The following is a 25,485-nucleotide window of genomic DNA, read 5'->3' on the forward strand; positions in this document are numbered from 1 at the left end:
CTTTAGTTCACTCAGAGTCAGTTTCCTCATCTGAAAATGGGGATAAAAATAATACGTATGTCTTTTTTTCTTTTTTTTTGGAGGGGGGAAGGCAGGGCAATTGGGGTTGAGTGACTTGCCCAAGGTCACACAGCTTGTAAGTGTGTCAAGTGCCTGAGGCCAGATTTGAACTCAGGTCCCCCTGACTCCAGGGCTGGTGCTCTACTCACTGCACCACCTAGCTGCCCCCAAAAATAATATGTATCTCATAGGGTTATTGTGGGAATCAAATGAGATTATATATACATGTATATGCATGTGTGCACATGTGTGTGTGTATACACACACACTTACACATACAGATCTTTGCAAACTTTTAAGCACTATGGAAGGGCCAGTCATAATTATTATTAAAAAGATAAAAAGTTACAAATTCTAAATGATTAGAAAGCCAGATAGAATTTATTTAAATACAAAAAAAGTGGTACAATATTAAATGCTATATGAGAAGAAACTTTGTAGTGGGAAGAGCACTAGATTTGGAATCAGGGAAACTATGTTTGAATTCCATTTGAATTCTCATTTGTAAGGTTGTCTTCCTATGTGACCTTGGGCAAGCCTGGGCCTCAATTCCCTCATCTACAAAGGAAAAAAGATTGTATTAGATGACTTCTCAAACCCATTCCTGCTGCAAATCTTCTAATCCTGAGCTAAGAAAGGGAGAAATCAGTGTGGGTCAGAGATATGGAAACAGGCTTCTTGGAGGATGTGAAAATTGAGGTTGGCCTTCTAGGATGCTTCAAATTTAGCCAGAAATAAGAAAATAATCCTGGATAGAAGAAATCACATGAAGAAAGGTATGGAGGTGAAAATGGGTATGCTATATTTCAGTTTCAGTGAAGAGACTAGCTGAGGAAATGCACTGTCAAGCAGTAGGAAACAAGGTCATCATACCTCATTGATAGATTACTCTTGCATACTTTTTCATTTTTTCCACATTATATTTGAAGTGTGTTGGCTTTGGCCTCATTGCTAATAATATCCATTGATGATATGAGTTAAATATAAGATTTGTAAAACCATGAATTTGGATTATATAGTTTAAATATTTATCCGGTGAGGTTTGACATTTGTTAGGAAGAAAACAAAATGATGACTGTTGAGAAAGGCATTGTAGTTTAGTTGAAATAGTGTAAGACTCAAAATCAGAGTTTGTGAATTGGAGCCTTGCCTCTTTCACATACTATCAAAGGTCTTGGGCAAGTCAGCTCATTTCGGTAGGTCTTAGCTTCTTCATCTGTAAAGTGACAGAATTGGCCTAGATGGTTCCTCAGAACCCACCCACTTCAGAATCTCTGTGACTATGGGATGCTTTCCTTCCAGAAATTAATAATGAGGGGCATACAACCTACATGACCTCACTGGATTAATGGAACTAATTGTTGACCATAAAATTATGAGTTAAGTATAGAAGAACAGAACACCCACCACTTGATTGGGGATCTAAAATGTGACTACCCTCCCCTGGTCCTGAAGGAGTGAGGAAACCAACTTCCACACAACTGTTATAAAGAGATAATTCTAAGTGGAGTACTTTACTTACCTGACATCAAATAGCTTTACTTAATAGGTTCTGTTCATTATTCGATCTGTGAAACTGCCTCAATTCACCATTGCTGACATGAGTCTTGGAATTCTACTACTGTTTATTATAGATTGTAGCCTGATTTTTTTAGGAACAGGATTATCGAACAGGTTTTTTATGCATTGAGTTGTTATCATTGATTTACACTCCTATTTCTTGCTGTTTAATTGGCAGTAATAAAGTAGAACCTACTATAGCGTATCTACAGAGTCTCAAGCGAGTCTTCTGTCTTGAAAGAGAATGAGTCGATGTAAGCATCTAATGTTGTAAAACAGCACTGTGATAAGTTCTTTATTTAACACCATTTAACTGGAAAATTAAGTATTTTTTCTTACCCAATAACACGATTTTTTTCACCTATGCCTCCACCCAGCTTCTGGCCCAAATGCATGTGAGATAAAGTGACTACTAGCATATATCACACTCATGCACACACTACCTTTCCTGTGTCTTCATGGATGACTCCTACGTGACTAGCATTAGCAAGATGTATGCCATTATGCAATGGGATCACATGAAAACAGATAGAAATAAGTAATTCTTCCCTGTGATTTAATTAAATGCTTTGTCCCCTTTCTCATCTTTCCCCTCCTTCCTTGCACACTACACTAATGTAATCAAGTGAGAAGATATCTGCTTACCTTGAAGAAAGGCATACAAATCTTTATGGCCTAGCATGGCCAAATCTTAGAATCAAGTCCATGATGGATACAGTTTTTCTGGAGATTGAAAACATTTGGTTCTTGAAGTATTCAAGCATTTGACTGCCTGATGAACTTCCAAAAATCAGTTAACAAGATATACATTTGACCTCCATAATATTTCTCAAATCCATCTTCTTCTCACTACTGTTATAATCACTATTCTAATTTAGGCCTTTATCACCTATCTCCTGGTCTACAATAGCATCCTTGTTGCTCTCTCTGCCTTTAGATTACCTTCTCAGGTCCATTCTCCATACCACAGCCAAATTGACATTCTTTTTTAAATTAATTTATTTATTTTTAGTTTTCAACATTCATTTCCACAAGCTTTTGAGTTTTTAATTTTCTCCCCCTCTCACCCTTCCCCCATCCCCAAGATGGTGTGCGCAATCTGATACAGGCTCCACATATATATTCATATTAAACATATTTTCACATTAGTCATGTTGTAAAGAACTATAACCAATGGAATTAACCACAAGAAAGAAGAAACAAAACAAAACAAAATGAAACAAAAAAGGGTACCTTTCTTAGGCAACTAACTAAATATCCTTCTTTGAAGGTGCTTCGAAGTTCAGTTGGGAAAAGAACTCGACATGATCTTTCCCTCAAAAAGTTTTCTGCCTCAAAATACTTTGGCAAATAGTATGTTTTGATCTGTATGTGGATAGCATTTTCCATCGTGAGTCTTTTGGAGTTGTCTTAGAACCTTGCATTGCTGAGAAAAGCTAAGTCCATCAAAGTCAGTCATCGCACAATGTGGCTGTCACTGTGTTACGGGGTGTCCCTAAAGTCTGGACACATAGGAAATCTCATTAACATCAACTGTTTCACCGAAGACTCTGTGTTGTTCAGCGACTTCTTTTTCTAGGGTTTGCTAAAGGAGAAGGTATACACTCAGTGAAAATCACAGATGCAACACACTTGATTGAACGCATAAACGCATAAAGAGTGAATGTGCTAAAATTGATGGCAATGTAGAACTATTGCATCTAGTTCATGTGAATCTTGCAAAGCACATCAACCTTTGTACCACAAATGATGGAAATCATATTGAAGATGTTATTTGTTAATATTTCAATTAAATAAAATGTTTTTGAAAATTTCATTTATTTCATTTCTTGAAAAATATGCATTTTTGCCTATGTGTCCAGACTTTAGGAACACCCTGTACAATGTTCTCCTGGTTCTGCTCACCTCACTCTGCATAAGTTCATAAAAGTCTTTCCAGGTTTTTTCCAAAGTCCACCTGCTCATCCTTTCTTACAGCTCAATAGGATTCCATTACTTTCAAATACCAAATTGGCATTCTTAAAGCACCAATCTGATCATGTCCCTACCCTACTCAAGAAACTTCAGTGACTCCCTATGATTTCTAAGGTAAAATTACAAACTCTTCTGCTTGCAACTTTTATTCCTTTACAATGTGGTTTTAAACTGTCTTTCCTAATGCACTGCACATTATTCTCCCTCATGTAATCTAGGGTCCCTACAGACAGAGGAGGTCAAAGCCAACTCCCCATCTCTTCTGCCATGATACCCCCCTACATAGCTCCAAACAGAGCATAAAACTCCTCTGCCTCAAAGTACTTTGGGCTGGCTTGGTATGATGTAGTTCTTGAATGATGCTACTCACATTTATTATTAGTGGGATAATAATACACAGCATACCACAAAATTCAGAAAGCTGAGTCTATGTTGATTTGGGGTACCATTACAGGACCAATGAGAATGGACACAAAACTGACTTTCACCAAATTCTGCTTTTCTTTCAATAAACATCTCCATATTTATAAATCTTTCTTTGTCATCATTTGCAGGATTTTACGATTTGGTTAAGCTAAAATGTGGGGAAAAAATATACTTACTTTGCCATGTTTTCTTTTCAACATTTCTATGACTTGGGATTGCTGGGGCATGAGTATTCCCTCTACTGACACAGATCATAATTCCCAGAATGCTTCAGGTAAACAATATCCATTAGTCGCTATGACTAAAAAACTCATCATCATGAACCAATCCAGCAATGAGACTCCTTGGATTTATATTTAACCTCAGACCTAAGACATTGTCTATCATTCTACTTGTACATAAAACCTGGCCCACTTGGTCATACCAGTGTTCTTCTGATGCACTTTCAGTTACATAATCCCTCAAGGGGACATTCTTTTTGCAAGGTCTACATCCTACAACCTTGACTCTGCAAACAATTTCAGGATAAGCAAGAGTTAGCAGGGATTAAATAATCCTCAGATATTGTGGAGTACATATTTTTCTGTGATCCTCTTACCCAATTGTCAAGAGATCTATGCCTGTGTATTAGTTAGCATAAGAGGATCATGAACTTTACCATGATGACAAGAATCTCAGCTCTGCTAATTACAGTTTGGGTGATATTGGGTGGTTCACTTTATCTCATTGGATCTTAGCTTCTTCATAGGTATAAGGGTGGATGGAATTAGACAACTTGATCGCTGAGATCCCTTCTAACCTATTTCTTGCCCAAGGTTACACTCCACTGGCAATCATTCAGGCAACACTTATTAAGAGTTTACAAGTCAAGGTATGTGATTGTGATGGAATGTGACTGTGTTATAAGGAATAATGAGCTCAATGACCTTAAAAAACATGGAAAGACTTGCACAAAATAATGAAGAGCAAAATTAGCAAAACCAAGAGAACATTGTATACAGTAATAGCAATGTCGTTTTAAGAATGACTTTGAGCAAGTAAGTAATTTTGACTATCATAAATATCCACATTAACTCTAAAAGACACATGAAGAAAACCTCTATCTATATCCAAAGAAAGAACTGATAAATACAGGTATGTATAGAACAATTTTATACACATATACATATTTGTGTCTAATGGTAGCCATCTCTAAGGTTGGGGAGGAGGGAAGAAAAAAAAAGAAAAAAGAAATTTACATGATAACTTTGTGGTATATCTAAAAAGAATAGCAAGTTACACATAGTAGATTTGTACTTTCACGTGCAATAATCTTTTTTATTATGCTATGTTATGGAAATGCTTGTTTTATTCCATAAATTAAAAATAAAATATTTTTTTAAAAAAAGATTTTACAAAGTGTAAGCACTAGACTACTGACTCTAGTCTTTGAGTACCCACATCACTTCCAAGCCATGCTGAGGCACCAGAGGAAGAATTTTCCAGCTAAATTATGCTAAGTAATTTGTCAGAGAATTATTTTGTGTAAGATACTCAATAATGTATGTAAGTATATTAATAAATACTTTAATGCTTTAATGGTCTCTAGGTTTGTCAGTGTGAATACTCCGTCTATGAACACAGATCATAGGTTGTCTCTCTAAGACATGGTTTCTCAACAAGCGGTCTGTTAACTTTTTTTATATTTTGATAACTATTTTGATATAATTAGTTTCCTTTGTAATCCTATGTATTTTATTTTATACATTTAGAAGAGTTCTGTAGAATAGGAGGTTCAGACTGGCAAAGGGGTACATCTCTCTCTCTCTCTCACACACACACACACACACACACATACACACACACACACACACACACACACACACATGTACCTACCCATTAAAATCACTGTTCTTAACAACTTTGAGCTATACTGTCATGATCCCAGAAGGAAATAAACATTTATTAAGTACCTACTATATGCCAGGTATATAACACTTTACAAATAGTATCTCATTTAATCCTTAGAACAACCCTATGAAATGGGTACTATAATCCCCATTTTATAGTTGAGAAAAGTGAGGCAGATAGAGATGAAATGGTTTGTCCAGCATGACAAAGCTCATCAGTGCCTGCTCAGTGTTTGAGAATGAACTTGAACTCAAGTCTTCCTGACTCCAAGCCCATTTCCCTACCCATTGCATCACCAGCTGCAAGAGCATGAATGATGAAGCATGCTACCCACCTCCTGAAAGATACTCTGATTGTGGCAACATTTTGGGCCTTGGCCAAGATGAGGATTTTTTTTGCTTGACCATGCTTATTTGATAGGAGAATTTTGCTTTTCTCCTTTTATCCCCAGGGGGTAGGCAGTTGGGAAGGAAGGGGAAAAAATGAACGATTGATAATGAAAAAATGTAATAAAAAAAGTTTTACAACTTAATAGATTATTTTGAACTTCGCTAGACTGGTCAGTCTGTTCCTGAGCCTCTAGCATTTGAAGACTTTCCAAGCTTGGAAGAACCTGTCAGAGCTTATTCTCTTCTGGCAAAGCCTTCCAGCACCCAAGGTCACTTCCACAATGTCATTGCAAATTAGTATTTATATAAATTCATATAAATCAATGAATACAAATTTCCTGTGGACTGAGGAACATGGTGTAATGAAAAGAATGCTATCTCCAGTCTTAAGTTCACATTAAGCCTTTGATATTTACTACTTATAAAAAAGTCACTTAACATCCCTGGACCTCTGTTTCCCTCTTTGCAAAATAAGGAGGTTATATTAGGTGACTTCTGAAGTCCTTATAGTTCCTGATCTCTAATCCTATGATTAATATAAATCAGTTGGTTTACTTTAGTATATATGTTTGAACACATACATATAATACTTTATTCTTCAGGATTTCTAAGTACCCAGCAGTGTATCTTGATGAAATAAATCAAGATTGTCTAAACAATCTACATTGATGAACTATATAATTTTGTCAATGCAAATTTGTTTATTTTGTTAGTATAAACACTTGAATCTCTAGGAATCCTGAACAGCATGATTTTCCCGTCCCTCACTGACTTGCCTAATGTCTTAAGGGAAAATCTGCTCCTCAGATACTTTGGTCACCACCTGTGTGGTACAAACTAGGTCAGAAAGCATGCTGGGGAAGCCCACAGGGGGCAGAGTCAAGCCTGAAATGAAAGCCAGCAAACACTTTGGTTCCCCAGGCACGTTCAATATCATCTAGATGGACAAAGTCACATTGAACAACATAATATGCTTCTCAGTAGAACCCCTTTAAAATGCTGGCATTAGGGGAGAAGACTAACACTCTCTCCCTGTCTCTCAAACAGCCCTTAACTTTTTTTACTTACATAGCTTTGCTTGTATCATTCTCCCATGAGAGGAATGTCTTCTACATCCTGACAGCATTCAGTCATGTCTCACACCAAGTACGCACTTAACAAATATTTGTTGAGTGATAGGCTAGCTACGTTAACACCAGGGCTTTTCCTTAACATAGCCGTGTTTTGGGGGACATAATTTCAACCTGTCATATATCAGAATTTATGCAGCAATGAGTCGTTATAATAGGTTCTACTCACTAAATAAATAATCCTTAACTGTCTCATATGAAAAATGGCCTTTAAAAATTATGCCAACACTTTTTCCCACAAATATTCATAACAAATTTAAAGCCTCAAGGTCACTGTCTGAGTTGCATAGCTATGTATATGCTTTAGACAGATAGCCACTGATATATAAGCAACAGGAGAGCCAGGGCAAAAGCATTTGATTTGTAAGATTTAAACTTTATAAACCTCAAAGCATTAAGTAGTCCTTTCCATCCCTCTAAATAGATTGTGATTCTGGAGCATTTCTTAGAGGCATTTTCAAGTGTCTGATGCACGAGGTTTTAACAAAAAAGAACTTTGACACTTTGAAGGCTCCATGATTGCATCAGTGTGGGAACTACCTACACAAACACAAATCGCAACCTATATTCCTTTTCATCTTATATAATTATCATTTATATTTTCTCCCAAAATCATCCACTGAGGATCCAACCAAAGACTTTGGCTTGCTGAGTGCCTCTAATATAAAAATATATGCTCAGAAAGTTTACTTATTAACTCTCTATAACCAGAACTTTTCTGGCCATACACCTTGAGGATGTTTTGGCGTGGTTTTTTGACATCTTTTCTTACAAAAGAGTCAGTATTGGTAACATTGCAGTTTGTTTATACTCTCCATGTGCATTTATAATTTAAATCTTTTGCAGTCATTGAATTTTAGGATTCACTGTCATTCAGCATGACCAGGTGAATATTAGTGTTAAAGACACAGTGGTAAGCAGAGTTTGATCACTGAAAGTACTGTGGCTTCCCAAACACAACCCAGACTGATCTATGCTGACCTCAGTGTCTTATCTACCTGTAGCCCTTGCCTAGAAAATAATTATGGATGGACTACTTCAACCAATGAAACAAATAAACACCTTCTCCCTAACCTATATTCCATTTGCTTCCATTTCAGCCCTTTTTTTTTTTGATCCTGGAGAAGTCAGGGAGAAGGCTATGATTTGATGTTGGGGGTTATTGAAGTAAAGGTCACCAGTCTTTTCAGTCTTCTTTAACCAGCCTAGAGCCTGTGATTTTCATAGAAAAAAGAAACATGGTGGAAGGCATTTGAAAAAAAAATTGTTGACCAAAGTTTCAGCCAGCCATTTTTCCATTTGGGCAAGTAGAACCCTGGGGAATCTTGCTAAGTCATTGGGTAATATAATAATAACCCAGAACTAAAATTGTCTTTTTCCCCCAATAAGTTAGATGAGTCTAACTGAGGGAGTCAGAAGAAACAGGAAAATACTTCATAGAACAAATGCAGTCTTAGCCAGGATTTCCCTAGCTGTGAACTACCTAACCAAAGAGAAATTCTTTCATAGCTGTTGGCTAGTAGTCTTCACCTGCCAGAAACAGGTCTATTAAACCACAATGCTATGCTATAAAAGTGCATGAAAGAGCTTGTGGACAAAACTATAGCCACACAGCTTCCTTCAGTAGATAGTTCACACACAGACACACACACACAGACACACACACACACACACACACACAGACACACACACACAGACACACACACACACAAATGCCGATGACAAGACAGGAGGAAAAGGAAAGAAGGAGAAGCAGAAATGCAATGTCAGTAGTGGTGATGATATAGTCTCTGCAAGGAAACAGCAGAGACCCAATGCTCAGTGGGGAATAGGCCCAACAGAGACCAGCACCAATGCATTACTAAAAGAAATCAGCAACACTGTCACAGCGGAGACTTGAGATATCCCTCCATGTATACTTTGAACATGTTTATTCTTCATTTTGAAGAGGACTAATGATATCATAAGATGATGCCTTGGAATTGGATTTAAGTGAGGCAGAGCTGCACAAAGTTATCAGCCTCACTCTCTCTTCCAGAGTCATCATGTGATGCAGTGGATGACCTTGGCATCTTCGATGTCCGATCAAGTTTTAAGTGCTTCACAGCACCTGCTTCAGCTGTCTTCATGGCCATTTGTAATGGCAAGCATGATGGGGGTCCTTTGTTGTCTTTTGTTTTGGAGTGCTTCTCAGCCCTAAGGCAATCAAGTGCCTTTGAGTCTTGCTTTTGTTTGAACCAAGCAAGTAAAATGGGACTTTTTTTGTCTTGTTTTGGAGTGATTCTCAGCACTAAGGCAATTAAGTGCCTTTGATGAGTCTTGCCTTTGTTTGAATCAAGAGTCATTGATTGAAAATAATATATACAATGTGGTGCCAAGATCTTTCCCATAACCTTTTGCTAAGTAGATGCTAACTAAGCCTTAGGCCTACACCCTTTTGCTAAGTAGGCACTAAGCCCCAGGGCCCTAAACAGGGTATATACTGAGGCTGGCATTTAGCTTTGCGGGCATACTCATTGGAGGAGTGTTGGCGTGGAGATTTTGGGTAGCCATTAAGAAGCGCCCCACCCCCAGGCTTTGAAAACTCAATGTTGGTGTTTCTCTCTCTGGTAACTATGTATGTATTGCTATGGTCAGACAGAAGCCTATAGGTTGATCTGTTTATATTTTCTCTGTTTGTATTGGCTCTGAAGTTCAGGATACTGACTTTTTCCCCTGAACTAAGTGAATGATATATGTGTGTTTAATTAAAGTGAGATTTTAAATCCCTGAAAGTTGCTTTCCTTAGAAAAACAGGCCAAAGAACCTGTGCTAGCAGCCCTCCTGTGTACTGGTGTTATTGGCCTTATGCAGCCACAGTAGCTGCAAGTAACATTGTTGTTATACCATTGGAACAAATTATTCTCATCTGCCCATTCTGCCAGGAAGGTCTTCAGATGCTTGGGGTAGTCATCAGAGGGGATTGAGGCCCATCAGTTACCCTCAATCTGGTTTAGCCTGTGTGCCAAGACAATTTACTAGGACATGGATGCTGTGCAAGCTACAGCTTCTTGGAGCAACAGGTGCGAGCTGGATGAAAGGTAGACACCAAAGGTGGATGAGCAGCCCTGAAAAGGTCTCAGAAAGCCCTCATACCCGAGGTGCTAGCCCTCCCTGAACACCTATACACCCTACCTTGAATGTACATATCTTCACATAGATACCCTGGCTATTCTACATGTTCCCTGTGTGTGTGTGTGTGCATGTGATCCTTATGTATACTCCATGTGTGTGCTCCACGTGTGAGCCCTATACATATATACTCTTCACAATGATAGAGTGTTTATGTGTGGGAAAGTGATCTCTATGTTTATGTGGGAAAGATTTTTTTGTTACTTTTATTACTATTGCAATCAGCAGATGTTGTAATGGGCAAGTTTAGCTGAGGCATTCCCACCTGCAACAAATCGGGGCTGATGCTCTCATGTAGTGCCTTTATCCTTCCATGGACCTAGGCCAGTGGTGTTACTTTCTGTTTCATCATATATCCCCTCCTCCCTCATTCCCCTTCATCAAACGTTGGGAATTGCCTAAGTCAGTGTTCAAAGTGCCCTCACTTACACAAAGATCTCATGGGTTTTGGTCAAGAGGCAAACTCCATCTCAAGTGAATTTGACAACCTTTCTTTCTGATTTTAGAGAGCATATGAAACAACTTGTTAAAAAATCATCATTATATAGCTTATTGATCACAAGATTATATTTATTCTGATCACCATGACGAGATTAATCCTTAAAGTCTATGTATACAAATTAGTCTAACTGGTGTCCAACCAGTGTCCAACTGGTCACCCAACTCTTACCTGTGGTACACAGTAGCACACCCCAGTAAACCATCTTGGCAGACAGGCTAAACCAGATTGAAAGTAACCAATGGGCCTCTTGAGAGACAATCACACCCAACAGATACAGTCTGAATCCTTTGTTTCATAAAACAAGGCCACAGTCCAAGTGGTCAACTTGTTATTTTCTTATCCATACCAATACAATAGTTTTCCCCTTGCCACAAGTCAGTTCCTGGATCTGTCCTTTGCTTGCCTTTTTGTCCACCTTCTTTCTATTTCTCACAGAGTGATTCTAAAATACCCACATGGGAACTCTGCACTCCAGGTCAGAGTCTATATGGCTTAGTCTCTTCTCAGGCTAAGAAGACTACAAACCACAAAAATAGGTACAGCTATCCTGAAATCTTTCCTTGACCTACAGAAGCTGACTCCAATATGTGGCTACATTGTACTTTTTTTTTAAAATTCAATTTTACATTCAGTCCTATCCAGTGGTGGGATTCAGCAAGTTCACACTGGTTTGGCAGAACTGGTACCTAATTTTAAGTTGAGTTGGGGAATGGGGTTGTTAGCAGGGGCAGGGCCTTTGCCCACCATGGCAACAGCAGTAGCAGCGGCAGTGCCTCAACCTGCTTCAGTGAAGAACCAGTTGTTAATTTATTTGAATCATACCACTGGTTCTACCTTTTCTCCTTCCCAAGAAAAAAAAATTACAAACATTTATATCAAAGCAAAACAAATTCCCCCATTGACCATATCCCAAAAAAATGCCTCAATATGCATTCTAAGTGCAGCACATCTCTATTTGGCAATGGATAGTATACTTCATCATGAGTTCTGTGATGTCATGGTTGGTCATTTCCACTTTATATTTTAAATAAAGCCTTTGCTTTGAATTGAGCATGTCCTTAGGCTAAGAAAAGTTAACTTATTGGTGGGTGTTTGTGAGCTAAAGCAGCTCCCAAGGACATAGAACCTGAGGTGACTTTCAAGGGCATACAGATAAGAATTGCTTGTGTTCTACACTGATAAGTTCACAGAATCTCAGAGTTAGAAAGGACTTCAGAAATCACTGAGCCCAACTCATGTAAAATCAGGAATCTCTTCTACTCTATTCTCTACCAAATGGTTATTTAGTCTTTTCTTGGATACCTCCAGTTGAAAGGGTGGAGGAGAAGCACTGATTTCCTTTAATATCTCATCTCACTTTGGAATAGCTCCAATTTTACTAAGTTTTTCTCCTTACATTGAGTCAAAAATCTGTCTCTCTGCAATTTTCTACCTTTTCTCCACTTCTTCCCTTCTAGGGCCAACAAGGGCAACTCCTCTTTCACATTCAGATATCTTTCTCACCTCTCTTCTTTTCTACAGGGTAAATATCTCCAATTCCTTCAATCGATTTACATAGAGTGAGGTTTTGCCTTTCCTTGTCATCCTGATTGCCTTTATCTGGACCTGCTCCAACTTACTTACATCCTTCCTAAGAAATGACATCACGAACTGAACATGACAATCCATTTGTGTGAAAACAAAGACAGAGCAGCAGGACTAGAAGGATTACACTCAGTATTGGGGAGCAAGCGTGGCACAGTACAAACAGTGCAAATGGGTTCAAACAAAAATTCTGCTCCTTCCTATCCATGTGACCTTGGACTAGTTAAGTAACCCCAAAGTACCCAAGATACTGTAAAATTAATGGATGACCCCTAAGATTCATTTTGGACAGTCTGCTTGTTATTGTAGCATAAGGACACAGTTTTTTGGTTGCCACATCACACAGTTGACTCTGTGACCAAAATTGCACAAGATGCAGAGATACGATTAAAAACTGGTCTATCATGCTCAGGGCAAAGGCTCATTATATGGAAAAATCTGTGAGCCTTGAAAAGTAGTTTCAGCAACTTTATATACGTTTTGGTTACATAAATAAGGTTGAGTAAAATGGAATGAGTACAAGGGGAAAATAATGATTTACAGATGAAAGAATAAATGGCAGAAGGACAAGATCTATATCAGGTAAAACAGGAAACTTGTTGGGAAACATTAGAGCTATGTCTGATTATGTCAAGCTGAAATTTGAACCAGTTAGCATGAGGCTATAGATGATATCTCAGCTTGATTTTGCCATCTAGCTAGTTGTATGACTTGACCATCTTACATAAATGATGATAAGAGTTGAGTCAAAAATTCCCTTATGACAGCTCATATTGATATCGTGGCCCACTAGATCCCCAAGACATCTTGGGATAGTCTATAGCATCTAAGATTTTGGCATAAATGTGGACTGCTACATTTAACCTAATGCTTTGTTAATTCCTGATTCCACTTTTCTCCTCATATGGAAGATGGAAATAAAAGCACATCTTTCATCACATTCTTATGTCAAAAGAGATTCGTTTGTATTACAGGTTATAGCACACACACCCCAGTCAGCATCACAGGCAAACCAGAAAACCTAGCTAAAGACACTAAGTGATAGCACTGTGGGGATAAGAGGCAAGGAATTTGAAAGAAGTCCCCCAGTGGTTAATGAGATTGAATACATCATCAGGACAGATGAAATATAGCCTGTCATCACCTTCCTTAAAGCAAAGATCTGTGTCACTATCACCTTTTAATTATCTCTAAATGATTCCATTTTCTTTAAGCTTTCCTCAAACATCCTGTTTTCTAATGATTTTACCCATCATTTTGTCTCCTGGGCCTAGGGCCGCTCTTCTTCTGACTACTGTATGTCAACTCATAGCATGGGGCCTGTTGTTTAATAACAGAGTGTTGAATTGCATATCTGGACTTGTCCTCTCTAATGCTGTTGCTTCCCAGACATCAAAGTCTGTGTCAGATACCTTTAATGCATTCGTGAACATAACTGTTTCTTTCTACCTTTTTTGTGATCTTCCTTAAGATCACAGATCTTATGATCAAGAAGAGTAAAAAAGAAAGGGTTGGTTCCTTAATATATGAGGGAGAATTCCAGAAAGAGAAAATTCAGTTTGCCATGAACAAAGGAGGATTTCAGTTTATCTCCTGAAGCAAAAAATTGTTGGTGCCCAAAAGGTTCTGAGATCATTCTGCAAAGATTCCTAATTTTTACAAAATGACAAAAAGATCTTCAAAAGTGAAGTGGCCTACCCAGTTACACTGCTGATTAGAACTCTGATCTATTGATTCCTAATACCAAACTTATATAACTCCACTCTTGTAGCTACATGTGAACCGAGACCTATGAAAAATTTTGTACTGCTATAAATGTGGAACATGTTTTAATAGCTGATTGATTCTATCATCCACTTCCAGGTTTCAGAGGCAGTTCTCTGATCTTAAAAAAATTAAAATGAATAAATATTATTTGTTACAATAAAAAAAAGAAAAGAAGAAGCTTCTTATGAATTTTACTGCCACCTCCTCCTTGCAAGTTTGGTCCCACGGTACAGTGAACCTAGTACATTAGGTGCATCCTTGAATTTCACTGTCTTTTGGGATAGCTAGAAGGAGCTAGGTGGCAAAGTGGATAAAGTACTGGGCCTGGAGTTAGGAAGATGTGAGTTCTAATCTGACTTACTTGCTGTGTGACTTTAGGCAAGTCACCGACTAAACCTCTGTTTGCTTCAGTTTCTTCATCTGTAAAACGGGGATAATAATAATGTCTACCTCCCAGATTTATTGTGAGCATCAAATGAGATAACAATTGCAAAGTGGTTAGTATAGTCATAACAATAAAAATAATCATTAACATTCATAAAGTATTTTTTTATTTTTTAATTTTTTTAATTTAAAATTTATTTTAAAATTTTTTAATTTAAAATTCATTTTGAATTTTTTAATTTAAAATTTATTTTAATTTTTTTAATTTAAAATTTATTCTAAATTTTTTAATTTAAAAATTTTTAAAATTTTTTTAATTTAAAATTTATTTTTAATTTTTTAATTTAAAATTCATTTTTAATTTTTTTAAATTTAAAATTCATTTTTAATTTTAAAGCATTTATAAAGCACTCTTTGCTTCAGTTTCCTTGTGTGTCAAATGGCAGTAATACTAGCACCTCCCAGAGCTGTTGTGAGGAATACATGAGGTAATAATTCTAAAGTGCTTCACCTAATAATAATATTAGTAGCTGACATTTATATAGCACATACTATTGAGATCAGGGAACCATATGTTGAGGTTTTAGGGGCTTGGGGATGTTCAGGACCCCAAAATACCAACACACCGGGGTCTGCTGAATGGATTCAACCCAAGCCTTCTTACAGCCAAAGAAAAACAAAGTTTACTAAAGATTCACCATATGCGGTAGACTCTTAAGAAATCTCACCATTTTGTGACACTCATATTGACACAAGCAGGCCAGAACAATCTGAGCTGAGCTAGACTGAATCTGAGCACCTTCATGGAGGCAAGATGGATCTTCTATACAGAAAGACTGTGAGAGGGATCTAGGGGTGGTCAAGTAGTCTGAGGTGATGGAAAGAAAGGTTTAGGGAGGGTCTTGATGGGACTGGGGTGACTGGGGGGACTGGGGCAAGGTCAGACTCCAGGAAAGGAATTTAGGGTGGGAAATAGCTGAAGGTTATCTGGAAATGACAGACTATGGAGGGCTAGGGTAACAGACTTGGGTATAGATATTTTGACAGGATCAAGGGTGGGAAATGGCCAGAGGCAATCTGGAGGTAATCAGACAATGGAGGACCAGGCTTGGCTATCTGGGCATGAAAAGCCAGATCAAGTTAGAAGATTCAAGGTAGGTTCGGGGGGTTCCCAGAGACCATACCTCATCAATACTATGAGCTAGGCACTGTACCTGGCATACAGTAAGTGCTATATAAATGTTAGCTATCATTATTATTGTTATATTATATATTATTTCCCATGTTATCCAGAGCATGGCTTATGTGTGCCATTTACTAAGATTATCTCCAAGTTGTATGTCATATCCAGGGAAAGTTCAAGTTAAATATTCATAATAGCAGTAAACTAGATATAACTCTAGGATAGAAAACCTCCATCACAAAATGCTGATAATCCACTGGGTTAATCCTGATGTGTACCTGAATAATTTGAGATCGTTCATCACACTGACACTGGCAATCTTTTCCTGACTTCATCGTATACTATTGTCTTATCTCTGTTAGTTTTATCTCTGTTAGTTTCCAGAAGAATATATTACAAATATCATTAAATTTCAGATTTAACACATTGCGTTCCTATAGTCTGCCAAGAAAGACCTTTTCACTGTTCCTCATTTTGTCCCCTGCCACAGTAGCCCATTCAAAGAGTTCAGTGAGTAGCGTCTGCCATGAAAACTGCTCCAGAGGGGCGATGTTGCAACTAGAGAGATAAGCTAGTTTTTAAAATTCCTGCTGCTCACTCTTATAATTGAAAATACTGAAAAGCTCCTAATTTTAACTTTCCTACCAAGGAGCACAGTTGGCTTTATATCATAAAATATGATATAATTGACAACAGCAGGTACAACTTTCAGACAACTTACTAAAATATTTAATACACAGTTCCTAGGGAGGGTGACTTGTGAAAGACAGAAACTTTATGAAAATAAGAAAGGGAAATCAAAAGATTATTAAGAATTCCATTCCTATTTAGTTTTCAGGCACTTCACCTTCATTTTGGAGAAACTGTGAAATTCCATCAATTTGCTTGGCAGAGAATATGATAGCTACACCTTCAAGATATAAATAATAAATATTGTTCAATTGAAGAAATCAAATTTAGAGAGATTCGAATGTGAATATCTTTTGTTCTTTCTTGGACAACTTTTCAGATATTGAAATAAAGGAGAGGGCCTAGGAGTTATTCCTCAAAAATGTAAAGTCTCTCCCTTCATTCTTTGAGTAATGGTAATAGAGTCAGAATTAAATTGCTTCCTCGGTTGTTCATATAAGCCTCATTCAAGACTATTAAGATGCTTGAAAATTTAATCAAGTTAGTCAAAAAGCAATGTCTCTCACACATACATTTTAGTTTAAAGCAGTTTTTCCAAACTATTTTACTGAGTAAGACTTTTAAATTTGAAACACATTGAAGGAATCTACAAATGATGGTTCTTGGGGTATGGAACAGCTCCAATACAAAGTGGGGTCAGAAAATCAGGACCAAATTTGAAGAAATTAATCCTATTTAGCCACTAAAAATTGCCATATATATAAGAAATTGCTTTGGGGAAATTGCACAGTGATTTGAATGATCCCTAAAATATCAGTTCATATTAAAATACCCCTATTCTTCAGTTGATTCTTCAATTGCCTAATAGTCATAGACTCTTACCATCTTTAAAGAACTAAAGTCAAAGGTCAGCTAAGGGCAATGGAGAGGAATATGGCAGATATGAACAAGCTATCAGATATTACCAATGGAGAATTACACAGGATAAGTGGTACAAATATCTATATTTTAACAGATATCTATATCTATCAATTGATCAATAGATAGATCTGCCTATATTTACAGATATGTGTCATGAGAGAGATGGGAAGGAAGGAAGGAAGGGAGGGAGGGAGGGAGAGAAAGAAGGGAAGGAAAGGAGGAGAGAGAGGAGAGGAGAGGGGAGGGGTGAAAGTAAGGAATAATGAATGGTCAGCCCACATTTTTCCACTGGTATCCATGTTCAGGCAGCAGGTGTCACTGTGGAGGGCAAAGTCTACCCCTCCCCCTTTTTTCTGGAAATGGGCAGAGCCAATTCTTCCTTAAACACAGCTGCCTCTGTCCACAGAGCAAGTCATTAGTTGTAATCTTCCCTCTCATCATACTCCTTCCTGCACATCCTTAGAAGACAGAGATAGCCTATCGAGTCGTCAAAGTGATGCATCCTGCTCTAGGTAAAGAGATGAACTGGTGATTTTAGCCCCCAGCCAATTTTTACCCATAGTCCCTGTAGATTCTTTTCTCTGCAAAATTAGAGAGCTTAAAATTATGAATTATTAATTTAGAAAAATCATAAATGCTCAGAGTCTTGAGACCAGAATGATCTCAGGTGCTAGACCAGAGATGAGGATCCTATCCTATTAAATTCTACATATTAAATAGCCACTAGCACATCCTCCCTCACCCCCCAATTAAATTATTTCTGAATATAAAGATAAAATAATTAAGGACAACTGCATCTTTAACTAGGAAAAATCAGATTTAGTGGATTTATGAAATAAAAAAAAATCCTAAAAAAAAGAAACAGAGACTTAGAATTTATACATCTGACATCTTGGATGAAAAGAAAGCAAAGATAAACAAAAAGGAGGAGGTTCACCAACTGGGTTTCCTTAGGAAAAACCAATCCCTTCACTCCTTTGCAAAATATTCTTTCATTATGGATAGTGGTAAGCAAACACTCTCAACCTCTCAATGTTTATCTTAATCGCCATTCAATATTTCCTTCATATTGGCTGCTCAGAAGCTAGTTGTTTCTCAGTCTCCCTTTCCCCAACACAGACTTATTCCAGCTTCCTGGGCCAGGAAAACTCAGTTAAAACTGCATGACAGATTCCATGTCTTCCTGTGCTGGGAAGGCTGCTCTCTGAGGAACCAAACCAAAATTCCAAGACCTTTCACTAGCCCCTGGATGCCTCTTCTTCTGTCTTGCAAAATAACCAAGGCCTTTCAGGGCTGAGTTTATGAAAAACATATAGTGCAATTTCAGAGATGCCAGTGAAATCCCTGTTGTACATACAATGTCAAGAGAGTTGTATACATGTTTCTACATTAGGGGGATTTCTTGTTGAAGATTTCATTGACAGGAATCACACAGGATGGGAAAACCATGGATGGATTGCAATGAATGACATACCCACATGGATAAGATTATAGATTTATCTAAATTACTGAAGTATGTTCAATGCATACTATGAGGATATCTTGGGTGAAATACTGAGAAGAAAAGGATCATAGGTCAGATGGCTTATTCACAGGCATGGAAGCATGTAGCTCCCCAGCTCTACAATCCAATAGGCAAGCACAGGCTACAAGGTACAAGCAGATACTGGGATACATACCCCAATCAAGAACCATGTGTCTGGGTCTCTACCCTTATATCTGATTACTGTTGATGAGAAGTTTCAGAGCAGTTAATCTACTGGTGATTTGGACTATGACCCTCTCGCCTTCTTATCAACCATAAGAGCACTGTAATTAGGAAAGTTTGCTGATTTTGCATACCTGCATAAGATGAAGTTTAATAAATTGATGTAACACAATTAGCCTATAAGGCAGGTGCTTTTTGTTCCTACAATAGTCATATCCTAAAGGTAAATGTTCTTTCTTGGCCGATGTAGAAATATGCTTTCTTCTTGCCTAAGCCAACGCTATATGATTCACTTAATCTTCAGTATTTGGTATTATCAAGATTCATATTGAACCTCAAATTCATTCCCAAACTATGAAATGGAAGAGGGTGGGGGAAGCAAATGATTTTAAGGTATATTACACCTCTAAAAATTCCATGATACTGATCTATTAGCTTAAGATCATAAGATATAGAGCTAGTTGGGACTTAAAGGTCATTGGAAACATCTAGATGATACAGTAAAAAATGTTTTGCACTGAGAGTCAGGATAGACATGGTTCAAATCCTTCCTCAGACACTTACTAGCTATATGACCTGGGCAAGGCCCTTGAACCCTTCTATGTCCTCATCTATAAAATGGGGATAATTACAGCACCTATCTCCCAGGGTTGTTGTGAAGATGAAATGAGATATTTGTAAAGCACTTTGCAAACCTTAAAGTGCTACATAAATGCTAGATATCATAATTAGTGCAAACCCTTCATTTTACTGATGATGAAACAGAAACTCAGAGAGAGGAAATAACTTCCTGTAGGTCACACAGTTATTAAAGGACAGAGACCGTATTCAAAACCAGTTGCTCATTCAAAATTCAATATACTTTCTACCATCCTTTTCTGATTTAGTTTCCACAAGAACTCACTGTGACCCTAAATACAAATAATCTTCATAATCATAAAATTGATAATATTGAAACTGGGTATTCCTCCAATTTTTTTTCAAATTACGAAAACATCTCACTTCTCTAGTTGTCACTTATATGGAGACCTCAGTTAACTGGACCATACTAAATAGAAAGTAAGCAAAAAAAAAAAAAAAACAAAAACCAAGATGTCCAAGCATTGGCATAGTGCCAAAATTGGCATAAAATTCCATAGGTCCTCATTCTAATCTATTTATTTCAAATTCATATGTAATTTGAGGAAATGGCAATTTTCCTACCTTATGAAAGATTAGAAATAATAAATAATAAGAGAGTGCATGGAACCTTAAGTTTGAGGAAAGAAGAAAACTAGGAAAGGACAGGGAGGGTGATGTTGCCCTCAAAAATAACAGGGAAGAAGAATCTTCTTTTATGTAACAACACTTCGGCTAGCAGCAGCTGCCAGCACAGGTTCTTTGATCTGCTTTTCTAAGGAAAGTACCTTTAAGGGGTTAACAATTTCAGTTTAATTAAACACACATATATCAATAATTTAGTTCAGGGGGAAAAGATCAGCCCCCTGAACATTAAGGCAAAATACAAACAGAAATTACAAACATCAACAGACAGACCTTGTCTGATTCAAATCACAATTCAGTTACCAGAGAAGCACCAATATCTATCTGGGTTATCAAAGCCAGGGGGCAGGTCAACAGCTTGCCCAGAGTCTCAACACTCCTTCTATGAGTGAGCCCCAAAAGTCAAACACCAACCTTGGATCTTATATACCTGTCTCAGGACCCTGGGGCACTTGATTACCTTAGTGCTGAGAAGCACTCAAACAAAGAACAGTGAAAGATCCCATTTTGCTGTCCATTACATTTGAAAGGCAAGACTCATCAAAGGCACTTAATTACCTCAGCATTCCAAAGGAGAAGACAACAAAAAGTCCTGCCCTGATTACCATTACATTGTCTTACGGCTAAGAAGCACTCCAAGACAAAAAGATCCCATTTTACCTTCCCCATTCAAAGGCTAGAATCATTAAAAGCACTCAAGAGAAGAACAGCAAAAAGTACCACCTTAATTACTGATACAAAATTCTATACTCTAACCAATATAGCATTTGTAAGCTCTTTCAACTCATAATCATCCTTTAAAAGTGTTTAGAACATGTTTCCTTCTAATGGGAAAAGGAGTTCCCTTTAACCCAGAGAACTCTAAAGCTCACGAAGGTACCTCTCTAGGTATAACAGACCAGACCAGATAGCTCTACACTCATCAGGATCCTGCACTGTCCAGTCATAACAGAGCTGATAGCAAAGAGCAGCAACAGTTGACTCTCTGGGCAAGGAAAACCAGCCTAGCCAGCTTATACAGAAAAGCACCTTCAGTCCTTATGCTTTCTACTTTCCCATGTCAAACCAGAGGTGAAAGAGACTGGAGAAAAAAAAAAGATTCAGTAAGAAGGAATACAAGCTAGATCTCCCTTACAGCTACTCCAGCAAAGACCTAGAAAGATCCAAGACTGAACTGTAATCAGGGAATCCAATGAAAAATCACAGTGAGTCATTTTTAGAGCCTATGCAGGAGGAGATAGACAAAGGTCTGCAGGCACCAAGGACAGGTTCTAGCCAGAAAGCATCACACAAAGCCTTGCAGAGAGGAGACTGACCTGGGGCCTCTACTAGGGCATGTACTGGGGCACAAAGCAGTTCTAGGTCTAGCAAAGATGAGCCTGACACTACACCAAAGAGGAAAAGTAAAAAACTGGGAAGCTTCATTGCTCAAAACTCAAAGGTATGTTACAGATCCAATATGGACTGAGACTTCCACTTAGAGGCAGCCAGCATGTGGCTGCATTGGGGCAAGGAACAGTCATAGGCCAAGACTGTACACAGAGAAAGGAGCAGAGAAAAAAGCAAACAGCAATCAAATGGCTCTAACCCAGGAGCAGAATCTCGGATTCAGGCTTTGGCCCAGTCTGAGACCTGCAACTGAGTCCTCAGGGCAGGGAGCTTAGATCAAGGATGATCCAGAAGTTCTGGTACCCTGAACCTACATGACCATCCAGCTAGCATATGGTGGCTGGGGCCAGCAGTTATTGGTCTCTTGGAACAGTTCTGACAAAGGGAGATTTTTGTGGCTTTCTGTTTCATCCTTCTAACAAGTTCTTCAAACTCTTCACCACACAAACCCTCAGCCTGTTTCCTATATTTTTTTTCAAAATTTTTTTTATTATGTTTCCTATATATTTCAATGGTTTAAATCAGAGTATCCTGGCATTTGGTGACTCCCTTTCACTTAAAAGGTAAAAACTCATCAAATTTCTGCTATGAAATCAAAAGTGCATTTTAAATCATACCTTACTCTCAAAATAATTATATGATTTTTTCTTAGGTTTTTCCCATCTTGAGTCTAGAAACTTCTGTATGCAAATGAATTAAGAGACTATAATGACTCACGTATCTGGGTTTTCAACCTAGTCCTCACTTTCATTTTATATCTTTGAAACTGTGTTACTTATACTCAAATTTTTCCAGTTTTTAGCAAATAAAAATTCTTTCTCTGACCTTTGAAAGCATTAAATTATTCACATATAAATGAGGCATCATCCTGTATCCTTCATAAGGCAATTTAAGTCTTTCTATTTGCACCATAACTTTATATTTGCATCATTTTCTGTCCCATACTGTCAAATTCCACCTAAAAGTTGTTTTATTGTACACAAATTTTACCAATTTTTATTAAGCCAAAATTCACTTCCTACTCTTTTCAAACATCAAAAAGTTCATCTGACAGCAGCAATAGCTTACATCTACTTACATTTACTAATTTTAGTCTTCTTTCCTTTATAAAGTATTTTTATGGTCCCTTTAATACTTAATTACTCCACATAAAAGGGTAATAAGTTAAGAGTACCTTATATCCTTAACCCAGTGAGAATTTTCAGTCCTCTACAAATTCAAATTTTGAGATGAGGGGCAGTGCAAACATCATATAATTAAATAGTATATTGATATCACATATTTTATATAATTAAAAGTAAAAGTAAGAAAGGTAAGTAAATTCTCTGGGTTAAAAGAAAAGTAAAAATAAAAGTAAGCATTAATTCACAATTATATCAGCAATTGGATGACATATAATACAAATATAAAATTCTTTGTATGTAAATATAACAACGAACACAAAGCGACTAATGTTTTATAACTAGTAAAGTATACATCCCAATAAATGGCACAAATTACAAAGTGGAAAGGTATGCAACCATGTGTCACAGATTAGCTATTACAGAATTGTGTCTGGCTATATTAATAATTACCACTGTAGATTTGCCTGGCCTCATATGTGAGATTAATGGCTGTCCCAATATGTCTACCCCTTAATATGAATATGCATGTGTGTATGTAATTTCTTAAATTTAGTTTCTAAATCCCTAGATGTTTTTTATCATTATATAATGAGTTCTAAGCTCGTAGATGGTTCATGCAATTGATTACAGTCCCCTATGTGTACACTTGGTTCAATCTCTATACTGTATATCAGGATAAAATAAAGCTGCTTTGGAGTTCAATCTTCCACCATCCTTGGAACTGTAATCACTATAGCTGGGATTCAGTTAAGTAGAAGAAAATTCAGGGGTATGCTGACCAGCTCAAAGAGAACTGGTTGTTAAATCTTCAGTGTGAGCATTTACACATTAGAAATTAGCAAATGCTAAGAATTAAGACATGACATTGTTTTGTTGATAGTCTAGACTTAACAAAGTGATGGAGAAACTGTCAATAATGTAGATTAATTTCAGTTTTTCTTGTGTACATTTTTTTTCCAGCGAGCTGGTTCTTAAACATTCACCAGCACACCACTGCATAAAATCCTCAGCTTGTCACTCTCTCTGCAGTTTATTAAGCTCAAAGCACAGACTGCACTGAATACTTAACAGTCAGTGAGCCCCAAACATCAGTTTTAATCTACATCATACAAGTTTTAGTTACATCAGCAGGATAGGTACAGTGGAATTTCAAAGTGCAATAGGGAGAGGTAATGATTTAAACATCAAAAAATAGATGGCAGAAGGGAAAGGTCTTTATCAGGTAAAAAAGAAACCTGCTGGTTTAGACTGGACTTGTGGTTGATGTCTCAAACACAATTTTGCATTCTCTTGCTAGTTACATGACATGCTCCTCTTAAGTAAAGGGTAGTAAGAAAGTTAAGCCAGAAATTCTTTTATCATAGCCTCTTGAAGGTGCCACTTGAGCTGTCACTTGAAAGTAGCTAGGACTTCCAATAGGTAGAAGCAATGTGGGAGAGAATTCCAGGCATGGGAGAAAGCTTTTGTAAAATTGCGGATGGCATGCTATATTCTAGGACCAGAAATCAGGACAGTTTGACAGATGCATGATATTGGTATACGACAAGAAGAACGTGTCAATGGTATACTTCACTTGAAGTCACAAACATCTTGAGCTTATTTCTGAGAATAATACCTGATATTAACATCACTCTAAGGTTTGCAAAACCTTTTACAAGCATCACTTCATTTGGGTTTCAGCTGAGCTCAGGTAAATTTTCCCCGAACCCCCATTGTCATTTTTGTTTCCATCCCAAGGATACTAGGAGTTCCAGAAGTTCCAGAAATATCTTGTAAATGATAAGACAACCTATCCACTACAAAGAAATGGATACCAAGAACTCAACAATTCGGCTTTTACTTCCTTCTACCTTTAACTTCAGAAGCATTAGTACATAACTTGAATTCAACTATATATTAAGAGCCCTCAGTACCAGTTGAAATTCAACATTAAAATTGTGACAGAGAAATGTAGCTATTGGATATTTTGCACATACACACCCAAATGCACACACTAATCTGTCAGCACTAACCTACAGTCCAATCTTTAAATAAATAATTGAGGAAAATATTTAGTACCTACTGTATACAGGGTACTATACTAAGCATAAGGAATAAAGGTTTAAAGAATACTAAGTTACTGCCCTGATGGAGCTTACAGTCTAGCAAGAGACCAAGATTCATACATAGAAAATTGCACATATCAGCTGAATGACTAGCATTCAAATGCCCCTGACAATCTTCAAAATTGCCATACTCAGAATTTTGAACAGATTGAACTTTGATCACACTTTGCACATTCATCCTTCAATGATTCCAAAGCATAAGTGAATGGAGATGGTCTAAATTTGTGAAAAGTGAGAATTATGATATTTTTCAAAGGAAAGCCGCTTTATTACAAATACAAAGAGTAAGATAAAGTCTCAAAGTCTCACTAACAGAGTCCTGATC

Source organism: Trichosurus vulpecula, chromosome 2 (genome assembly GCF_011100635.1).
Source record: "Trichosurus vulpecula isolate mTriVul1 chromosome 2, mTriVul1.pri, whole genome shotgun sequence".
Classification (NCBI taxonomy): Eukaryota; Metazoa; Chordata; class Mammalia; order Diprotodontia; family Phalangeridae; genus Trichosurus; species Trichosurus vulpecula.